Genomic DNA, 21,521 nt, shown 5'->3' with positions numbered 1-21,521 from the left:
ACTTTTCTCCTCCATTCAACTGCTAGTCCTTGTTGGCAGCCACCCTCTACTGCTATTTCTGGAATCATGGTTTTTTTTAAATCTCTCTCTAGCATGTCCTTCAGTATTCTTTGTAGGATTGATTTGATGGTCATAAATTCCTTCAGTTCTTTGTCATGGAAGTTTTTTGTTTCTCCATTAATTCTGAAAGATAGTCTTTACAAGGTACATCAATCTGGGTTGAAGTTGTTTTCTTTCAGGACTTGAAATACTTCATTCCATCCTCTTCTTGACTGGATTTGTGTTGAGAAGTCTGTCATGACACTGATGGGTTTTTCTTTATAGGCGATCTGTTTCTTTTCCCTAACGGTTTTTAATACTCTGTTCTTGTGCGGAATTTTTGGGATCTTGATTATTGTATGTGTGGGTGTACATTTATTTTGGTTATGGCTAGCTGGAGTTTATATGTCTCACTTACCTGTATCTCAGGTCCTTTTCTCATGCTTGGGAAATTTTCTGCTATTACTTTTGTAAACAGTCTTTTTATGTCATTTGTGTTGACGGCTGCTTTTTCCCTGACACCTATCACTCTTAAATTATTTTTCTTTGTGTCATCTTGCAGCTGTTGAATTGTTATTTTTAAGAGTTCTTTTTGCAGTCACTAGCTGCAAACCAGTCTTCAAGATCTGGACGTTTATCTTCAGTTTCTTTCAAGCGATTTTACCAGCTTTCAATGGAGTTTTTAATTTCCTAGAAATCTCTTTGAATTTTTTCATGCATTCTAAATCTTTCTTATATTGTCCAAGGTTTCCCTCATTTTCCCATGCTCCTCTATTTTTAAAAATCTTTTTGTCTTCTTTAGATATGCTCAGCAATTCTTTTTTTTAATTTTTTATTTATTTTACCTGAGACAGTATATCTAACTTAATTTCTTTTATGGCCTCATGAAGTTGTTTCTTTAATTCAGTTGCCGTCACTTTAGAAACTTAAGGTGTGCTACCTCCAATCTCTTCCATGTTTATATCCCCTGGACTTGCTCTGCATGGGTTGGAGGCCAGAGTCTGCCTTTTGCTTCTTTGTCTTGACATTTTCCTGGGTTCTTCCAAACAAGTAAGTTTGTGGCGGCCCAGGCATTTCCTGCACTGACTATGATTTCTCCTAGACATGGCTGGCTGGCTCTCCCAGCCAGTGCTGGCTATGAGCACACCATGGAGGCCAGCAGCTGTGCTGGTATGCAGCTGGCTGCTGCTTTTCCCAGCCCATGCTGGCTACCTGCAGGAAGCTCCCTGATGGTGGCTGTGTATTTGCAGGGGTAGGGGGTTGCTGCTCAGAACTCTCTCCAAGAAGACCACTACTAGTTCATAAAACTTGCTTAAATAAATACAAAATAATTGAAATTACACCATGTAAACCATCAGGTCATTATATGATAGCCAAATATCAATCACAGAAGAAACTATAGAAATTACATAAATACCTAGATATTAAATAACAGACTCCTGAATACTCAATGGGTCACAAAAAAAAATGAAGAAAGAAATTAACCAACTCCTATAAACAACAATGCCAGTACAACATACCAGAACCTATGAGACATAATGAAAACAGTACTAAAATAGAACTTCACTGCAGTCAAATTTCACATGAGAAAAACAGAAAGAGCTCAAATAACCTAATGATGTGCCTCAAAATACTCAAAAAATAAGAACAGTCCAAACCTAAACCTAGTTTAAAGGAGGGAAATCATGAAAAGCAGAGTGAAAAGTAAACAAACTAAAAAGAGAAAAAATACAAAGAAACAATTGAAGCCAGGTGTTGTGGTACATTCCTGTAATCCCAGCACTCGGGGAGGCGGGGGGGGGGGGGGGGGGGGAGCAAGGCAGGAAGATTACTGCAGGTTCAAGACCAACCTAGGCTATAAAGTGAGCCCAAGGCCAGCCTGAACTGCATTGTGAGATCCTGTCTCAAAAAAAAAAAACAAAAAAACAAAAAACAAAAACAAAAACAAACAAACAAAAAAAAAAACAAAGAAAGAAACAATTGAATAGTTTGTTCTTTGAAAGAATAAAGGAAATAAATCTTTGACTAGACTTCCCAAAAGGACAAAAAAGATTCATAGTCACGCAATTAGAAATGAAAAAAGTAAAATCACTATAGACACTGCCAAAATCCAAAAGATTATTAGTGACTATGAAAAACTATACTCCAACAAATTAGAGAATCTTTTTTTATTTAAGGAAAACAAAACAAAACAAAACAGTAAAAGGGTACAAGTAATACAGAATTTCAAAAAAAAACAGTAAGAAATCACTAGTTAATATTGTCATCTTAGAAATAGTTGATCAAGTTACAAAATTAAGCATACAAAGTGGACATTCAAACAGTGAGACTGCAAACAGTTGTGTTCAATGATCCAACAAAAACCTAGTAATATGGTCATCTATCTTACACACCTAAACACACTTGCAGTTGTGTCCTTTAGAGTACTTTCATTTCTTCTCTTTTTTACAATAACATTTACACATTTTGGGTTTTATTACTCCCACAGTTCTTATTACTTTTTTTTTTGGAAGAGAATAAAACCAAATGTGACAAAACAAAGCAGTCAGTCAAAAAAAGGATGGACACAGTACATGATGTAAAAACAGAATACAAAGGTAATCAACAATGGTTACTATAATGCTTCTTGCTACCTTAAAAAGAATTGCCTATATCATCAGGTATAATAAAAGTGAACAAAACGGTACAGAACAAAACCAATAAAACCTAAACATTGGAGACATTACTGAACTTCAAAAGAAGATAACAGTCAAACCAGAATGGGTATCATAGTGAATCTTATTACTTTCAAAGTAGTTGCCTATTCCCTCAAAACTGATAATATCAAACAGAACAGAACAGAACAGAGTAAAATCAGTCAAAACAAGATGGTGAGAGCAATACAGGGCTTCAAATCGAGTTAATAGGAAATCAAAAAAGTTACTATAATATAACTTGCTAATTTTGTAAAATTTTTTCCATTAACTAAAAAAATAATAATAAAAGTAAATTAATTTAAAAAGGGGGGGGGGAGATTGAGATAAAAGAGGACATAACAACATAACAATACAGGTCAGAACAGAACAATTTAAGCAACATAGTGTTTCACCACAAGATAACCTGACTTAATAGTAGTTAACATAGTGTCTCTTTCTTTGAAATATTTGAGTATAACTTCATATACTATAGCATCAAACTTATCAAGACAGTGTGAAACCTTTCAAGAGGATGAAAGAATTACAAGGTATTTAGAACCAGCTAACAGAAAACAAATGATGGTTTCTATATTATCTCCTTGCCGAAAAAAATTTTGTTTATACTATTACATATAATAAAGTCCAATAAGATACAACAAGATAAAAGCAATGGAGACCGAACAACAGTTTGATGGGACTTCAAAACAAGATGATATTAAATCAGCACTAGCAATTATGTCTTGTTTTCTTCAAAATAGCTGTTCATATCATCACAGACAATACTATCAAATAGCCCAGAATAAAACCATTCCAATTAATGAGTGAAAACTCTATAAGGTTTCAAAGCCATATAATGGGGAATCATGATTACCACATACTTTTATGTATTTGTATCATTTCTTACAGTAGGGAAACTATTCGGTACTCATATATGTGAGTTTGATTTATTTCACTTATGAGTATGGTCTCAAGCTGCGCCCATTTATTTATAAATATCTCAATGTGATCCTTCTTTATAGCTGAGGAGTACTCCATTATATAAAAATACCACAACTTTTTTTATCTATTCCTCAGTTGATGGACACTTAGGTTGTTTCCAAGATCTGGCTGTTACAAATTGTGCTGTTATATGTGCACATGGGTGCACATATATGTAGTATGTTTTAAGTTCTTCTGGGAATATGTCTAGAAGCAGAATAGCTGAAACAAATGGGACTTCCAATCCCAGCCTTTTGAGAAATCTCCAGACTGACCTCCACAGTGGCTACACCAGTCTATACTCCCATCAACAGTGCAGGAGAGTTCCTTTTTCCCCACAGCCTCTCCAGCATTTGTTGTTGTTGGTTTTCTTGATCCTGACCATTCTTTCAGGAGTGAGGTAGAATCTCAGTGTGGTTCTAATTTGCATTTCTCTAACGAGTAATGATGATGAACATTTTTTCATGTATTTATTTGCCATTTGTATTTCTTCATACAAGAAGTGTGTATTCATCTCAGATGCCCATTTTTGGATTGGATCTTTGAATTTTGATTTTTTAAAATTCTTCATATGTTTTAGACAGAAGTCCTTTGTCTGAGGGACAGTTCACTAAGACTTTTTCCCAGTTTGTGGGTTTTCTTTTCACTATGCTAGAGTTTCCTTTTGAAATGCAGAAACTTTACAATTATTTGTGCTCCCAGTTATTGATTCTGGGAAGTATTTCCCATGCGGTTTGAGTCCTGTTCGTGAATTCTCTACCTACCCCTATGTCTTCAAGGTTTTTACCCAATTTGTCTTCCAATAAATTTCATGTTTCTGTTTTAATATTCAGATCTTTGGTCCATTTAGATTTTAATTTAGTACATGGTGATAGGCATGGGTCTAGTTTTAGTTTTTGACATATGAAGAGCCAGTTTTTCCAACACTATCTATTAAAGAGACTGTCCTTCTTCCAGTGAACATGTTTGGCCCCTTTATCAAAGATAAGGTGGCTGAGTGTGTTTGTAGTTGTGGTTGTATCTTCTAATCTATTCCATTGATCTTCGGCTCTGTTTTGATTCCAGTATCATATTGATTTTATTACGGTTGCTTCGTAGTATAACTTCAAGCCAGGGATTGTGATATCTCCTGTCTTGCCTTTGCTGCTTAGAATTGTCTTTGCTATTCTAGGTCTCTTCTCGCTCCAGGATTGATTTTTCGAGATCTATGAGGTATGTTCGTGGTATTTTTATTGGGATTGCACTGAATCTGTATAAGTGTTTTGGGAGAATGGCCATTTTCACAATATTTATTCTTCCTATCCATGAGCAAGGAATGTCTTTCCATTTTCTGAGATTGTCCTCAATTTCTTTTTTCAGTGTATTATAATTTTCCCTGTATAGGTCTTTCACTTCTTTCGTGAGAGTAATTCCTAAATATTTCATTTTTTGGTTGCTAGTGTAAAGGGTGTGGCTTCTCTTATTTCTCTGTCAGTGATTTTGTTGTTAGTGTATAGGAATGCTATTGAGTATTGATTTTTGTATCCAGCTACATTACTGAATTTAGTTATTATATCTAAGAGTCTTTCAATAGAGTTTAGGGGGTCTTCTATGTAGAGTATTATGTCATCTGCAAACAATGATAGCTTAACTTCTTTTCTTATCTTTACCCCTTTTATTTCTCTCTCTTGTCTAATTGCTCTGACTTGTATTTCCAGTACTATATTAAATAGGAGTGGTGATAAGGGACACCCTGTCTTATGCCCGATTTTAAAGTAAAGGCCTTCAATTTTTTGCCATTTAGTATGACACTGGCTGTTGGTTTGTCATAGATGGCCTTTATTACATTGAGGTAAAGACCATCTATTCCAATTTTATGTAAAGTTCTTATCATAAATGAATGCTGGACCTTATCAAAGGCTTTTTCTGCATCTATGGAAATGATCATGTGATTCTTATTTTGGCTTTATTGATATGGTGGATTACATTTATTGATTTACACATGTTGAACCATCCATCCCTGCATGCCTGGGATGAATCCCACTTGGTCATGGTGTATAATCTTCTTGATGATTTGCTGCATCCTATTTGCCAATATTTTATTGAGGATTTTTGCATCTGTGTTCATTAGAGAGATTGGTCTGTAGTTCTCTTTTTCAGTTGGGTCTTTCTCAGGTTTTGGTACTATAGTAATATTTGCTTTCAGGAATGACTCAGGAAAGACTGCTTCCCTTTCAATTTCATTGAAGAGTTTGAGGAGTGTCTGCATTTAGTCTTCTTTGTATTTCTTGTAGAATTCTGCAGTGAATCCGTCTGGGCCTGGGCTCTTTGTAGGTAAGGACTTAATTACATTTTAAATTTCATTAATAGAAGTTGGGTTATTCAGCAGTTTTATATCATCTTGACCTAGCTTTGGGACTTCATATGTTTCTAGGAATCTGTCTGTTTCTTTGTTATCAAACCTTTGAGTAGTGATTTTCGAAATAGGTGTTGATGATCTTCTGTATTTCTATAGAGTCTGTAGTGATTTCGCCTTTTTCATTTCTTATTGCATGAATTTGAGCTTTTCCTTCCCTTTTTAAATAAGGTTGGCTAGGGGCTTATCAATTTTATTTATTATTTCAAAGAACCAACTCTTTGATTTGTTGATTCTTTGGATTGTTTTCTTAGTCTCTATTGCATTAATTTCTACTCTGATTTTTATAATTTTCTCCCTTCTTTTGGCTTTGGGCTTGACTTGCTCTTCTTTTTCTAGCTGTTTGAAGTGTAGCATCAGGTTATTTATTTGTATTCATTCTGTTTTTCTGATGTGAGAACTCAGTGCAATAAATTTTCCTCTCAGGACAGCTTTCATTGCATCCCACAGATTCCAGTAAGTTGTATTTGTATTTTATTTGCTTGTAGGTATTAATTCTTCTTTAATTTCCCCTGTGACCCACTGATTACTCAAGAGTGTGTTATTCAGTTTCCATGTGTTTGTGGGATTTTTGCAGTATCTTTTATCATTAATTTCTAACTTCATAGAGCTATGATCTGATAATATGCAGGGGATAATTTCAACTCTTTTGCATTCATTTAAATATGTTCTGTGAGCTAATATATGGTCTATTTTAGAGAATGACCCATGTACTTCTGAGAAGAATGTGTATTCTGACCTCGTTGGATGGAATACTCCGTATATGTCTATCAAGTCCATTTGTTCACAGGTGTGATTCAGTCCTGTTATTTGTTGCTGACTTTCTGTCAGGTTGATCTGTCCCTTGGTGTCAATGATATATTAAGGTCTCCTGTTATAATTGTGTTACTGATAACTTGGTTTTTCATTTCTGTTAATACTTATTTTATATAACTGGGTGATCTGGAATTTGGTGCATATATATTTAAGATAGTTATCTCTTGCTCTTGAACTTTTCCCTAACCAGTATGTAGTGACCTTCTTTATGTCTTCTGATCATTATTGGTTTAAAGCTCACATTGTCTGAAAACAGAATGGCTACTCCCACTGTTTTGGGGGGTTCCTGTTGCATGAAGTATTGTTTTCTATCCTTTGACTTTCAGTCTGTGAGTATCCTTTTGGGATAGATGGGTTTCTTGTAGACAGCATATGGTTGGATTTTGTTTCTTGATCCATTCTGATAGTCTGTTTCTTTTAATTGGTGCATTGAGGCCATTTACATTAATGGTTATAACTGTTATATGTTGATTTATTGTTGACATGTTATCTTTCTACTGTTGCATCTTTATCTTTCTGTTCTGTTTAATTGTCTGCTTTGCTTAGTGATTTTTTCCTAAGTGTACCTAAACTGTCTTTCAATATTCTTTGCAGGGTTGGCTTGGTGATCATAAAGTTCTTCAGCTGTTCTTTGTCATGGAAGTATATTATTTCTTCATTGATTTTGAAGGACAGTTATGCAGGGTACATCAGTCTAGGTTGGAAATTATTTTCCTTTGGGATCTAGAATACTTCACTCCATGCTCTTCTTGACTTTTTTGTGCTGAGAAGTCTGTTGTGATTCTGACAGGTTTTGCTTTATAAGTAATCTGTCTTTTCTGACAGCTTTTAATATTCTATTCTTATGTTGGATTTCTGGGATGGTGACTATTATATGTCTGGGTGTAGTTTTATTTTGGTTATGACTATTTGGAGTTCTATATGCTTTACTGATCCTGATGTTGGTTTCCGATCTCATGTTTGGGAAATTTTCAGCTATTACTTCTCTAAATATCTTGACACCCTTTATGTTGTCCCCTTCTTTTTCATTAATCCCTATCAATCTTATGTTGTTTTTCTTTGCGTCATCTTGCAGTTGTTGAATTATTATTTCTTGATTCCTTGTTATTTTTAAAAGATCTTTCCTTTCCTGTTCACTAGCTGCAATCTTGTCCTCCAGGTCTGAAATTCTATCTTCACTTTATTTGAGGCAGTTTTTACAGCTTTCAGTGGAATTTTTGATTTCCTGCATATCTCTGTGCATGTGCTTTATGTATTCTGTTTGTTTCTTACATTGATCACCCAGGGATTCTATCTTTTTGTTCAGTTTCTCCAATTTTTAAACTGTATCTTTAGATATGTTCAGCGTCTCCTTCATTTCTTTTATCATTTCTTCTTTTACCTGGGAGATTATTTCTAGTTTGAATTCCTTTAAAGCTTCCTGGAGTTGCTTCTTTATTTCAGTTGCTATTATGTCCGATATCTCAGGTGTATGGCATATATTTTCTTCTATGTACATCACTCCTAAGGTTTCTTTGGATGGGCTGGAAGTTTGAGAGTGTAATTTGGTCTTTAGTTTTGTCATTTTCTTATATTTCTGTGTTTCAAGTGTTATTCCAAGGCTTCCCCTGGGGCTGTTGGAGATCCTCTTCTATGCCCTCAGCTCCTGGGACTCTGGCCACCCAGCTCTCCGGATTGAGAGAGGCTCACTGGGGGTGGGGCAGGCCGGCCCAAGCCAGTCCCCGGAACTGATGGTGCCTGCTCACCCAGAACTCCAGAGTTCTCCAAGCACAGCCAGGAGTGGGGAGGCTGCCGCAGGCCCACCCAGGACCCGCCACGCTGGTCCGGTGTACTGGTAAGCCACAAAGTTCCCTCTCCAGGGCTGAGTGAGGGTCCCAAACTAGTTGGACTCAGGGTAAAGTGCCCGGGGCACTTACACCAGGCCACCCAGCCTCTGGAACCGATGATGTCCACTTGCTTGCTTAGAGAGTCTGCCAATCAAGACTGGGAGCAGGGAGACCGCTGCAGGCCCACTCAGGACCCGCCACAAAGTTCCAAATCAGAGAATCTTGAAGAAATGGGCAGACTCCTAGACACATGAACTACCTAAACTGAACCAAAAAGACATAAAAACTCTGAATAATCCAAAACAAGCAATGAATTGGAGGCAGTAATTAAAAAAAAAAAAAAAAACTTACCAACTAAGAAATGTCCAGGACCAGATAGATTCACTGTTAAAATCTATAAGAATGTTAATACTCCTCAAACTCCTTAACAAAATTAAAAGGAAAAGATTACTTCCCAATGCATTCATAGAAGCAGTATCACTCCAATGTCAAAACCAGAAAAAGATCCAATTAAAAAAGAAACCTACAGGTCAATCTCTTTAATAAATAAAGATACAATTTTTTTTTTTTTTTTTTTTTTTTTTTGGTACCAGAGATCAAACTTGCAATCCTGCGCTTGCCGGGCAGGCACTTATGCCACTGGGCTAAATTCCCAGCCCCAAAAATTCTTAATAAGATACTGGCAAAAAGAATGCAACAAATTATCAAAAGGATTGCATGTCATTACTTTGTAGCTGTCATCTCAGCAATGCAAGGATAGTTCAACATATGCAAAACAAAAAAGTATTACATAGAAACAAGGATAAAAATCATATGATTATTCCAATAGATGTAGAAAAACTGACAAAATCCAACACCTTCACACAAAAACTCTGAAGAAAACAGTGATATTAGGATCTTACCTTAAAATGATAAAAGCCATTTTAAAAAAATGAATGGCTAACATCTGCAATAGGGAAAAGCTGAAAGCTTTCGCTCTCAAATCAGGAACAAGACAAAGATGTCCACTATCACTATTCCTGTTTAACAGTGTACCTGAAACATTAGCTAGAGCAATCAGGCAAGAGAAAGAAATAAAAGGGATAGGTATAGGAAAGAAAGAAATCAAATTATTACTTTCAGATGACCTGATCCTTCACATAGAAGACTTCACCAAAAATCTCTACCAAAAGAATTCTAGAATAACAAAAATCAGCAACATAGCAGGATATAAAATCAACACACAAAACTCAACAGTGTTCCTGTATACTAAAAAAGAACTCACTGAGAAAGAAATTAGGAAAACAATATGATTCTCAGTAGCAGTGAGAAGAAAACTCCACTCTTCCTGATGGCTAAACAGAGGAGCCTTGTCCCACTTGTTAACACAATTAGGATGCTCTGGTTGGAAGGAGGCTCTGAGAAAATCCTTTACAAATGTAAGCCAGCAACATCTCATTTATTTGATAATTTGCCTAAAATTTCAAGATTGTTTTTATTTCTAATTTAAAAACATGTAAGTGTGATTATAAAAACAACTGTAACAAATTAGGAATAGAGAGGCACAAAGAAACAGTAAAATATTGTTAAGAGAAAGTTCAGTATTTTTACTTTAAGTCTTTTCCTATTCTTTTAAGGTGTTTTAGTTACTTTTTACTCATTGTTGGGACAAAATACCCAACACCCAAAATGAAGGAAGGAAAGGTTTATTTCTTACATTTCTCAGAAGTTTCAGTCCATACTCAGTTGGCTCCAAGGCAGGATGGCATGGCTGGGCAGCCATTCATGGCTGCTGCATACAGCAAGGCACTAACCAGCAAGGGAGAGAGATACACCTTCTTCCTACCTTTACATCATCTCTTGGCTTCACCCCTGGGTGGGTGAAACACTCATACCACCAATCTAAGCACTAGACAACACACCAATCACAAATGCTAGATTTGGTTAAGTCCATAATTCATTGAGGCTTGGAGCTACTGACATAAACCATGACATAAGAATACATACTTAATAAATATATAATGAAGTTTTTGGTATATTTCATATTCTTCAACACTAGTTTCACTTTTTTAAAAAGAGGAGTGGAATGCTTTCTTTTTCTTTCTTTTCTATGCAGTTCAGGCTGGACTTGAGCTCACTTTGTAGCCCAGCTAGTCTCTAACTCTTGACGATCCTCCTGCCTCAACCCCCCCGGCCCCCCCTCCCCCCCCAGTGCTGGGATTACAGGCGAGAGCCACCACACTGGGCTGGAATGTTTCTTTAAACACAATCTTATTCAGAAGCTTTTAAAATATATATAGAACAGTAAAAGTCAGCGCTGTCTGACTAAAGCCCAGTGTCTCCCTAGTTCCCTCCTCTCTGAGAGATCTAACAGTGGGTTCCCTTAAGAAACAACCAAGCTAAGGTACAATGAAGTTTAACTTGGTAACCTCTGAGCAGGTGAGGACCATCACAGTACATCACGAAAGGGGGTTTGTGATGAAAAATATCTCTCTCTTACTCATGTCCCCAGCTTAAAAATCATTATGGATAGTGGCTTACATACTCTCCCTAGACAGTGTATGCCTATGCAAGTTTTTAATTCCTTCTCCACATAAACAATAACCTCCAAGATCTGAAGGTTGAAAGTGAGTCAAGGACATTTTCACTTGGGTGTTATTGCTATTGAGCAAGGTATGCAAGTGTTAGGCTTTCCTTCAGCAGCATTATAGCAGTATATTTTACAGTTTTCTGGGTGTCAAGAGCCAGTGGGTGGGTCAGGGATATAGCTTAGTGGCAGAGAGCCTGCCTGGCAAATGCAAGATCCTGAGTTTGATTCCTGGTACCAAAAATATAAAAATAAAAAAGATCCAGTGGGTAAGTTGTGCTACTTGATTCAATTTCATAATATCTGATTTTTCAGCTTAGGTACCCATTCTGTGGCTCCCCATGTATGTCATAAATGTGTGGGTACCATCATTTATTTGCTTTCTAATTTGAGTTGTCTTTAAAGGGAATATCACACCACATAGATCTGTTTGATAAGGTTTCTGAAGTGTTGCCACAATTTTCTAAGAGCCTAGTGTTTTATTCTAAATTTCTGTTCTGTTTAAAATACTTAAACTGAGAAACATGGGATGATTTTTAGGATTGAACAGTAGTTCATTCTATGGACATAAAAATTTAGTCCAACACACCTCTACTGTTATGTTCAGTTTTCAGTATTACAAAGAATATTTTTTTAACAGTCAGATTTCTTTGTTGCAAGTACATGAAAAAAAAAAAACTCCAGTTGATTTAAAAAGAAAGAAAATTAATTCACCATCTATTTGATATATCACAGATTTGGAAAACTCAGTCACAGACATTATAAGTCCAAGTCTAATTCTCAAATCACACACTACTGAATGGGTCTACTAAACTGAACCAAATGGAACCAAAACAAAACAACAAATCACTGGGCACCAAATACCACAGACTAAACTGACACTGTACCTTTGGATACTAGACACAACTGTCTCCAACTCTTAATAGACTAGCGCTTGGGATACCCTGCTACTCTGCTTCATTAGTGTCAGAATAAAAGCTAGAGTAGGTATGTTGGAATGGTGCTCACATGCCTGCATATTAGATACTATGATGATGAGGCTGGGGATTTAGCTCAGCAGCATAAGCACCTGCCTTACAAGCAGGCAGTCGTGAGTTCGATCTCCGGTACTGATTAAAAAAATAAAGATACCACGATGACTAGGAGCCAAAGACCTGGCATTCTCAGTTTCTGTGGTGGAGGAGGCATCTCCTATGCATGGGGACTCTGCAGACACAGGATGTAAATGGCGGATACAGCACAATCCATGTTCACAATAGCTGGTAAACAAACCATTCCATACTCTCTGCCTGCCCCTCAGGATAAATGTTCAGCAACGATAACATGGCTCAAAGGAACAAAATATTTTTAAAGCTTGCTTTTGGTAGGCAATACAAATTCAAACTTCCCTCCCAAAATGTTTTTAAATTATATTTTACTAGTAAAAAAGGATTTTTTCTTAACAGTAGATAACCTCATTAAAACAAATATTTACCAATTTGATAACTAACTTAAAACCATATTTTAAAAGGTTGCATTTATTTAGTAGTAGTATGATTAAAACTTTTTTCAGTGTTTGTTTGCTATTTTATATTTTGTTGAATTAACACTTGTTTTCCTGTTGGGATGTTTGTGTGTTTCTTATTGGTTTATATGAGTCTTCACTGATAATCCAGATGTTAGCCTTTGATGATAATGTGCAAATAATTTTTTGTTCATATCTAAATTTCTTTTAGCTCTTGTCATAAAGAACTTTAAATTTTTTATGTGTTAAAATCTGCCAAAATTTCCATCAGCATATCTAGGTTTTCTTTCAGAAGGGCTTCCTCACCTCAAGATTATAAAAATATTCTTTTAAATTTACTTCTGGTACTTTAAATCTCCAAAATAAACTTGATTTGGGGAGAAGGTAAAAGGTGGAAATTAACCTTTTTTTCAAAATATGGTTGCTATTTATACTTATGTTTTTGGTACCTGTTTTAGTGCTCTGGTTTTACATTTTTTTACTGAGATTTTCTCCTTTTTAATGATTTATAATGATCACTTTATACGTAAAACAATGGGTTAATAAATGTTAGCATTTTCTACTTTCATTTTTTCTTATGCTATTTTTAAGATATTTAATATACAGAAGCTAAACAATTTATGTAGTCTAAAAGCCTCTCTTTTTTTTTGCTTTTCATTTTACACTTTAGAAGTTCTTTCCCAATTAGATAACTATTCATTTTCATTTTTTGAGATATCATGTGTGAGAAAAATTTATAATTCATTTTAAATGTATTTTTGGTATGTATCATCTGTCTTTGTCTCTGTTTCTGTCTCTATCTCTCTCTGTCTCTCTCACACACACACACACACCCAAAGAGGTAACTAAATAACCTTTCCTTTCTCTGCTGGCTTAAAATATTCCCTTTTTCATAATGATATGCAGACCACATTCCCTTGTTACTTAGTCTAATCAGTATTTCCAATGACTTGTCTCAAGTCTCCAGTGAGCTATCATGAGGCATAAACAAATATACACATAAAAAGCAAACACCACACAATGCAAGAGTGTGTCCTCCTGAATGCCTCTAGGCTCCACGTTAAGAAAACTCCTTTAGTGCTAAGTGTGGAATGTGCATCTATAGAAGCTCATGCTCTCAAAACCCTTCCCAAGAAACTGTCACAAAGAAACTACATTCTAATGGAAAAAAAGGAGGGGGGAGAGACCCAAACTCTCAGACCAGGAAAAACCTGTCCATTCAGTAACCTTGTTTGAAATACAACTCTATTTGAAGAGCACCTGTCTTAGTGCACATCTCTGAGCCCAGCCTGGGTGGTCTGTCCAGGCAGTTTTTCCTGTAATTTTAAACTCAAATAACTAAAACCATTTTTAAACATCAAACAGAAAACTCCAGAATTTCGAAGTATCTTTTGAGAAGACATTAAAATCCTACTGTCCCTTTTGTCAAAAATACACTGTGGACAGGGTCATGGAGGGCTTGGGATACAGGCTTTCTCTGCAGATAATCATGAAAATGTGAGTGCATTTCTGTGTCAGTAAATACTGTCAGTGAAAAAGCACCATAAAACCAAGTCTTTCCATGATGAGCACAGGAACATATTTATATACAGAAAATGACAGTTAAAGAGTACAAGAGTAGTACTCACCTAAGACATTAAGAAACAGTTAAACAGAGAAGCTCCAGGAAGAGCCTGAAGCTTAGACAACTCAGAAAGTACAGTTATATCCTTCTGCACTTTGGGATGGTTAAGGATTCTCAGAAAACATGCTTCACCAAAATTTACTCTTCTACAAGTATCAAAAGAGCAACCATTTTAAAACAACTGTCACAGACAATTTCAGAAAATGTACACACTATGAATGAACATCTTTAAGTTCTTGCATGCAAAAATTATGTGCAAAGTAAGGGCAGCCAGTACAAGAATCACACAAATATAGTCGCAAAGAAAACCAAATTTTCATCCATTACTGCTTTAGTCCTTGTGACAAAGAGACTGGAACCACAGTTTTACATAACAGGGAATGACTAGCAATTATGTAGAATTAGTTTGAGGAAGTTATCTAGAGAAGAGCAGAATACTCAGATCTGGAGTTACCAGTTCCTTAGGAAAGGGAGATAAATGTCAAAACCAGAGCCCTTGCTTCCGGGAAGATGGTAGAGTAGTAAGCAGCAGAGAAAACAGCTTCTCTGAGAGACACCATGTAGATGCAGAAATAACACTATCTTGAGGAAGATAAGAAACAAGTGGGTCTCTTGGACCCACGAAGAGTCTCAAGTGTGAATCAAAGCCACAGAGAGAGTAAAAAGAAAAACTTCAGCAAGAAGGTGGTAGCTGATGGTGCCTTTGCTTGGAGCCGGACTCACTGTGTGAGGGGAGGGAGCATCTGGAACCTGGGGACCTGCGGTCACGGTGTTGGTGGTGGCTGGCAACCCCAGAGGCCACTGCAGAGACATGGGAGTGGAGTGGAGCTGCAGATATGGAGAACTAAGTGCAGATGAGTAGGTCCATGAGAGAGAGGGACTGGCTAGGAGCCATTTTGGAGTCAGGCCTGGACCCGGAACTGTTGCTGGCTTCCTCCTGCAGTGCCTAGCTAGGTGCAGATCTGTGGAAATTTCTTGGACTGCAGCAAGCCCAATGAGTTTGGTCTCAGGCAAGCCTGGCAAGACTGTCTATTACTCTATTATAAAACAACTCCTGCTCTGCAGGGTTACAGTGGCACGATTTGGGATGCTGTCTCCACAGGCTATCTACTAGTGAATTCAGAGAGAATCCTGGAAATGGATTATTTCTTTTTTTGCTTGTTTTTCTTTTCTTCTTTTCTTGTTTGTTTTATTCACTTTGGTTTTTATTTCTCTTTCGCTTTTATTGTTTTTTTTTTTTTTTGAGTGTGGGTATGGTTCCTAACCTTCTTATGGGTGTGGCTTTTTTCTGCTCTACCTTTTATCTTTTTTCCTTCAGTCTTCTGCATCAGTTTCCTTTTGTCCATCTTTGTTCTCCAACCTACTCATAATCTCTTTCTCTTTTCTCACTACTCTGTCTTCTCCTTAATACATTTTGAATCTTAACCCTTGAGGACAGAATTGATATATTATGGTTTTTATATTGTATATAATTGTTTTGCATTCCATTGAAAAGATATGACAAGAAACTTAAAACAAGACACAACCTCAGACACCTAAGTGCACTGCACCAAAGGCAAACCCAGGGGGCAATGAGGCTGGAAAATCCGAAAACTCCCTACCAGGGCTCTCTGAAGCGGTAACAAAGCAATTGAATGAGGCTCTGGAAAAAAAATGAAATCAGAAATAATCTCTCAAATAACTACAGAGATAACCAAAACACACACCATACTTAGTGCTGTTGGAACAGACACATAAAAAAATAGATTTATGGAAGCACAACATAGGAAACAAATGGAATCCATAAAGCAGATTCAAGCAGATATCCAGGAGAATAAAAATTCCATTGAAAGTATTCAAAGTGGACAGGCCAATGTGAGGACAGGATCTCAGATATTGAAGACAGACTTACAGTTAGTGACCAGGAAAAGAAAGATTTCTCAAAACTAGCAAGGGAATATGAGAAATCAATCCAGCAACTGCTAGATTAGACAAAGAATAATAACTTAAGATTAACTGAAGTCAATGAACAAGCAGGAGATACCACAAATGACATTAAAAACATGTTCACAGACACTGTGACAGAAAACTTTCCTATTAGAGAAAAAGAATTTGACATACAAATAAGTGATGCATATAGAACTCCAATTAGCAATGATAAAAAAATCTACATCCACGCATATCATAGTGAAGATTCCAGAAATTCAGCACAAGAATAGCATTTTAAAAGCTGTTATGGAAAAGAAACAAATCATTTATAAAGCGAAGCCCATCAGAATTACAGCTGACTTCTCAGCACAAGCTCTCAAGGTCAAGGAGAGCTTGGAGTGAAGTACTCCAAGTTCTAAAGGAAAACAACTTTCAACCAAGACTGAGTATTCCAGAAAACTATCTTTCAAAATTGAGGGAGAAATAAGACACTTCCATGAAAAGAATATCTGGGGAAATTTATGACTACCAAACCAGCACTCCAAAATATTCTGAAAGACATTCTAGAAAGAGTAAGGACTACAATTTTATGAAAAGAAGGAATCCAACAGGCAGACCTATTGCAAACAATTGCAAACAATTAGAGGGAAGGGAAGAAGAAAAAGGGGGGAGATAATAGGAAAATAACATGACAAGGATAAATCAATACATAGCAGTTTTAAACCATTAATGTTAATGGTCTTAATTCACCAGTCAAAACACACAGACTGGCAGAATGGATCAAGAATACAGATCCAATAATATGCTGTATATAAGAAACACATTTAATCCAAAAAGAAATTCATAGACTGAAAGTTAAAGGATGGAAAACAATATTCCATGCTATAGGAATTCAGGAAAAAAAGGAGGGGTTGCTACTCTATTTGCAGATAAAGTGAATTTCAAGCCAAGACTGATTAAGAGAGATAAAGAAGGTTACTACATCCTGGTAAAGGGAACAATCCAAGAGGAAGAGATAATCATAAATATATGCAACAAATATTAGTGCACTCAATCATATAAAACAATTTTTAATGGACATGAAAAATCAAATAAGCCTTAATATAATTGTATAAGGGAGACCTCAATACCCCATTGTCACCAAAAGACAGATCAACTAGACACGAAATCTATCATGAAACACTAGAACTAAATCAAACTTCTGAGCAGATGGACTTGGTAGATGTCTACTGAGTGCTCTGGCCCACAACATCAGAATACACATTCTTCTCAGCTGCACATAGGACATTCTCCAAAATAAGACCGTATACTGGCTCATAGAACATGCTTAAATAAATGTAAAGGAACTGAAATCATCCCATGCATACTATCAAGCCACAGTGCAATGAAATTGGAAATCCATGCCAAAGAAAACCATAAGAACTTCATCAATACATAGAAATTAAATAGCATCCTTCTGAATAATCAGTGGGTCACAGTTGAAATTAAAGAAGAAATTAGACAGTTTTTACAGCTGAATAATGACAATTCAACATACTGGAATTTGTGGGACACAATGAAAGCAGTCTTAAGAGGGAAATTTATAGCAGTAAATATTCATATCAGGAAAACAGAGCAAGCACATATAAACAACTTAATGTTGAACCTTAAACTTCAAAAAAAAAAAAAAAGAGCAGGCTAAACACAAGCTAGTACAAGGGAGGAAGTTAAAAGGATCAGAGCAGAAATTAACACACTAGAGACTAAAAAAACAGTACAAAGAATCAATGAATCCAAGAGTTGGGTCTTTCAAAGATTAAATAAAATCGACAAACCCTTGGCCAACCTTATCAAAAAAAAGTAAAGACTCAAATCTATGCAATTAGGAATGAAAAGGGTGAAATTACAATAGATCCTGTAGAAATCCAGAAAATCATCTATACTTATTTTAAAAATCTGTATTCCAATAAGATGGAAAATACAGCAGAAATGGACAGATTCTTAGGTACATATGAATTATCAAAGCTGAATCAAGAAGATATAAAAGTCCTAACTAATCCACTATCAATAAATGAAATTAAAGATACAATTGAAAACCTATCAACAAAGAAAAGCCCAGGCCCTGATAGATTCACTGCTGAATTCTACAAGAAATTTAGTGAAAACCTAATACCACTATTTCTCAAACTCTTCAATGAAATTGAAAGGGGAACAGTACTCCCAAAATCATTCCTGAAAGCAGCATTACTTTGATTCCAAAACAAGAGAAGGACCCAACTAAGGAAGAGAATTACAGGGCAATCTCCCTAATGAACACTGATGCAAAAATTCTCAATAAGATAACTAGCAAACAGACTGCAGCAAATTGTCAAGAAGATTGTACAACATGATCAAGTGAGATTCATCCTAGGGATGTAGGTATGGTTCAACACACATAAATGTAATGTATCATATTAACAGAGCTAAGGACAAAAATCATATCATCATCTCAATAGATGCAGAAAAAGCTTTTGATAAAGTCTCATACTCATTCATGATAAAAACCCTACAGAAAACTGGAATAGATGGTCTTTATCTCAATCTGATAAAAGCCATCTACAGAAAACCAACAATCATACTAAAAGGACAAAAACTGAAAGCTTTCACTCTAAAATCAGCAATAAGACAAGAATGTCCATTGTCACCACTCCTATTCAAAACAGTCCTGGAAACTTTAGCCTGAGCAATTAGACAAGAGAAAGAAATAGAAGGAATAAAGATAGGAAAGGAAGAAGTTAAATTATCATTATTTGCAGATGATGATACTCTGCTCTTTAGAGACTTCAAAGACTCCAAAGACTGTACCAAAAGTCTTCTAGATTTAATAAGCAAATTTGGTAATGTAGCTGGTTATAAAGTAAAAACTCAACAATCAATAGCCTTCTTGTTTGCAAATAACAAACTCATTGAGAGAGAAATCAGGGAAACAATACCTTTTATACTAGCATCCAAAAAAAGGAAATACCTAGGAATCAACCTAACAAAAGATGTAAAGGACCTCTACATTGAAATCTATAGTACTCTGAAAAAGAATATTGATGAGGATATTAGAAAATGGAGAAATATTCCATGCTCTTGGGTAGGAAGAACAAATACAGTGAAAATGGCCATATTTCCAAAACTGTTATACAGATTCAATGCAATTCCAATCAAAATTACAATCTTACAGAATTAGAGAAAACAATCCTAAAATTCATCTGGAATCAGAAGAGACCTAGAATAACAAAGGCTATCCTGGGTAACAAAGACAAGAGAGAGGTCATTACAATCTCTGATTTGAAATTATACCGTAAGGCTATTGTGATTAAAACAGTGTAGCACTGGCAAAAAAAACAAAACAACAACAACAACAACAACAACAAAAAACGGACCTAAAGATCAATGTTATAGATTATCTTTGACAAAGGTGCCAAACACATTCACTGGAAAAGAGAGTCTCTTTAATAAATGGTGTTGGAAAAATTGGCTTTCCACATGCCAAAGATTAAAACGACCCATATCTTTTACCATATACTGTTAAAATCAGAATGGATTAAAGATCTTAGTATTAAAACAGAAACATTAAATCTGCTGGAAGATAGAATAACTAAACTCCTGAAGACATTGGTGTTGGCAGACTTTATGAATAGAACACACAGTGCACAGACTTATTGCAAAGAATCAACAAATGGGATCTCATTCTACTGAAACACTTTTGCACAGAAAGAGAAACCATCAACAGAGTGAAAAGACAAACTACTATGTGGGAGAAAATGTTTTCCAGCTGTTCCCCAGATACAGGATTATTACTGAGAATGAATAAAGAACTAAAAAAAAAGAGATTTAAAGACCCAATCCAAAAATAGGCACCTGAGATGAATATACACTTTTCAGATGAAGAAGTACAAACAGCAAATAAATACATGAAAAAATGTTCAACAGTACTTGATCATTCAAGAGATGCAAATTATAACAACACTGAGATTTCACCTCATCCCAGAAAGAATGGCTAGTATCAAGAAATCAACCAAAAACAAATGCTAGAGAGGCTGTGGGGAAAAGGAACCCTTCTCCATTGTTGGTGAGAGTGTAGAATGGTGCAGCCACTGTGAAAATCAGTGTGGAGATTCCTCAAAAAATTAGAATTGGAAGTCTAATTTGACCCAGCTATTCCTCTTTTGGGCATCTTTCCAAAAGAATTTAAAAAAATCATACCACAGCGATATATGTGCACCCATGTTTATAGCAGCACAGTTTAATAATAGCCAGGTCTTGGAAACAACTTAAATACCCATCAGCTGAGGAATGGATAAAAAAGATGTGGTATTTCTATATAATGGAATATTATTCAGCCATAAATAATGATAAACTGTACATTTTTATAGGTAAATGGATGCACTTTGAGAACATATTAGTGAAATAAATATGTAATGTATACATAAAGATGGTATTGTTTCATTAGCATGATAAAGAAAAAACATGTATTTTATCCCAGAGAGAATGACTCCAGCCAAGCAACAACTCAGGCCATAACTCCCTTTACTTTAACTAACCTACTGTGAGACATTTTGAATTGACTTTTGGATGTCTTAAGGACTTTTTGGCATGCTATAAGGTTTGGGCTTTTTGCATGTCAATATCCAGTTGCTCCAGTATATTTATTGAGGGTACAATCCTTTTTCTACTTAATTGCTTTTGCATCTTTGCCAGAAATCAATTGTCTATTATGTGGGTATTTGTTTTGGGACTTCATATTGGTACTTTGGTGGTTTGTCTTGATATCAATCCTGTTTTGTCATGATTGGTATAATTTTGTGATAAGTTGTGGGATTTAGGAAGGGTTGGAACTCTAATTTTGTTCCTTTATCAAAGTTGTTTAGACTATTCTGAGTATTTTGTATTTCTACACAATGTAAGAATCAAAATGTTAATTTTCATGTAAAATGATGCTGGCATTTTGGTAAGGGATTGTGTTTTCTGATCTTTAATATTTTCTTCTATTTGTTTTTGGTTTTATTCTATCTTTTATTTTTAATTTCTTAAGGAAAGATATGAAGATATTTCATAACTTTCTTCTTTTCTAATAAATGTACTTGGTGTTAAAAAAAGAAATTATAGCAAAAAAAAAAAAAAACAAAGACAGAAAAGAAAAAGAAAAAAAAACACCAGAGCCCTCATGCATAATTCACAATA

General features: G+C 35.6%; 1 protein-coding gene across 10 annotated transcripts in view; it reads right to left on the bottom strand.

The window, feature by feature from the left end:
- Scaper (S-phase cyclin A associated protein in the ER) overlaps window positions 1-21,521 on the bottom strand; it is a 394,758-nt gene that overhangs the window by 84,560 nt on the left and 288,677 nt on the right. The gene's annotated exons all lie outside the window — the stretch shown is intronic.

Source organism: Cavia porcellus, unplaced genomic scaffold, assembly GCF_034190915.1.
Source record: "Cavia porcellus strain 051 isolate PalLab524CR breed Dunkin Hartley unplaced genomic scaffold, mCavPor4.1 scaffold_38, whole genome shotgun sequence".
NCBI classification, from domain to species: Eukaryota; Metazoa; Chordata; class Mammalia; order Rodentia; family Caviidae; genus Cavia; species Cavia porcellus.
This window is presented reverse-complemented; position numbering and strand designations above follow the sequence as displayed.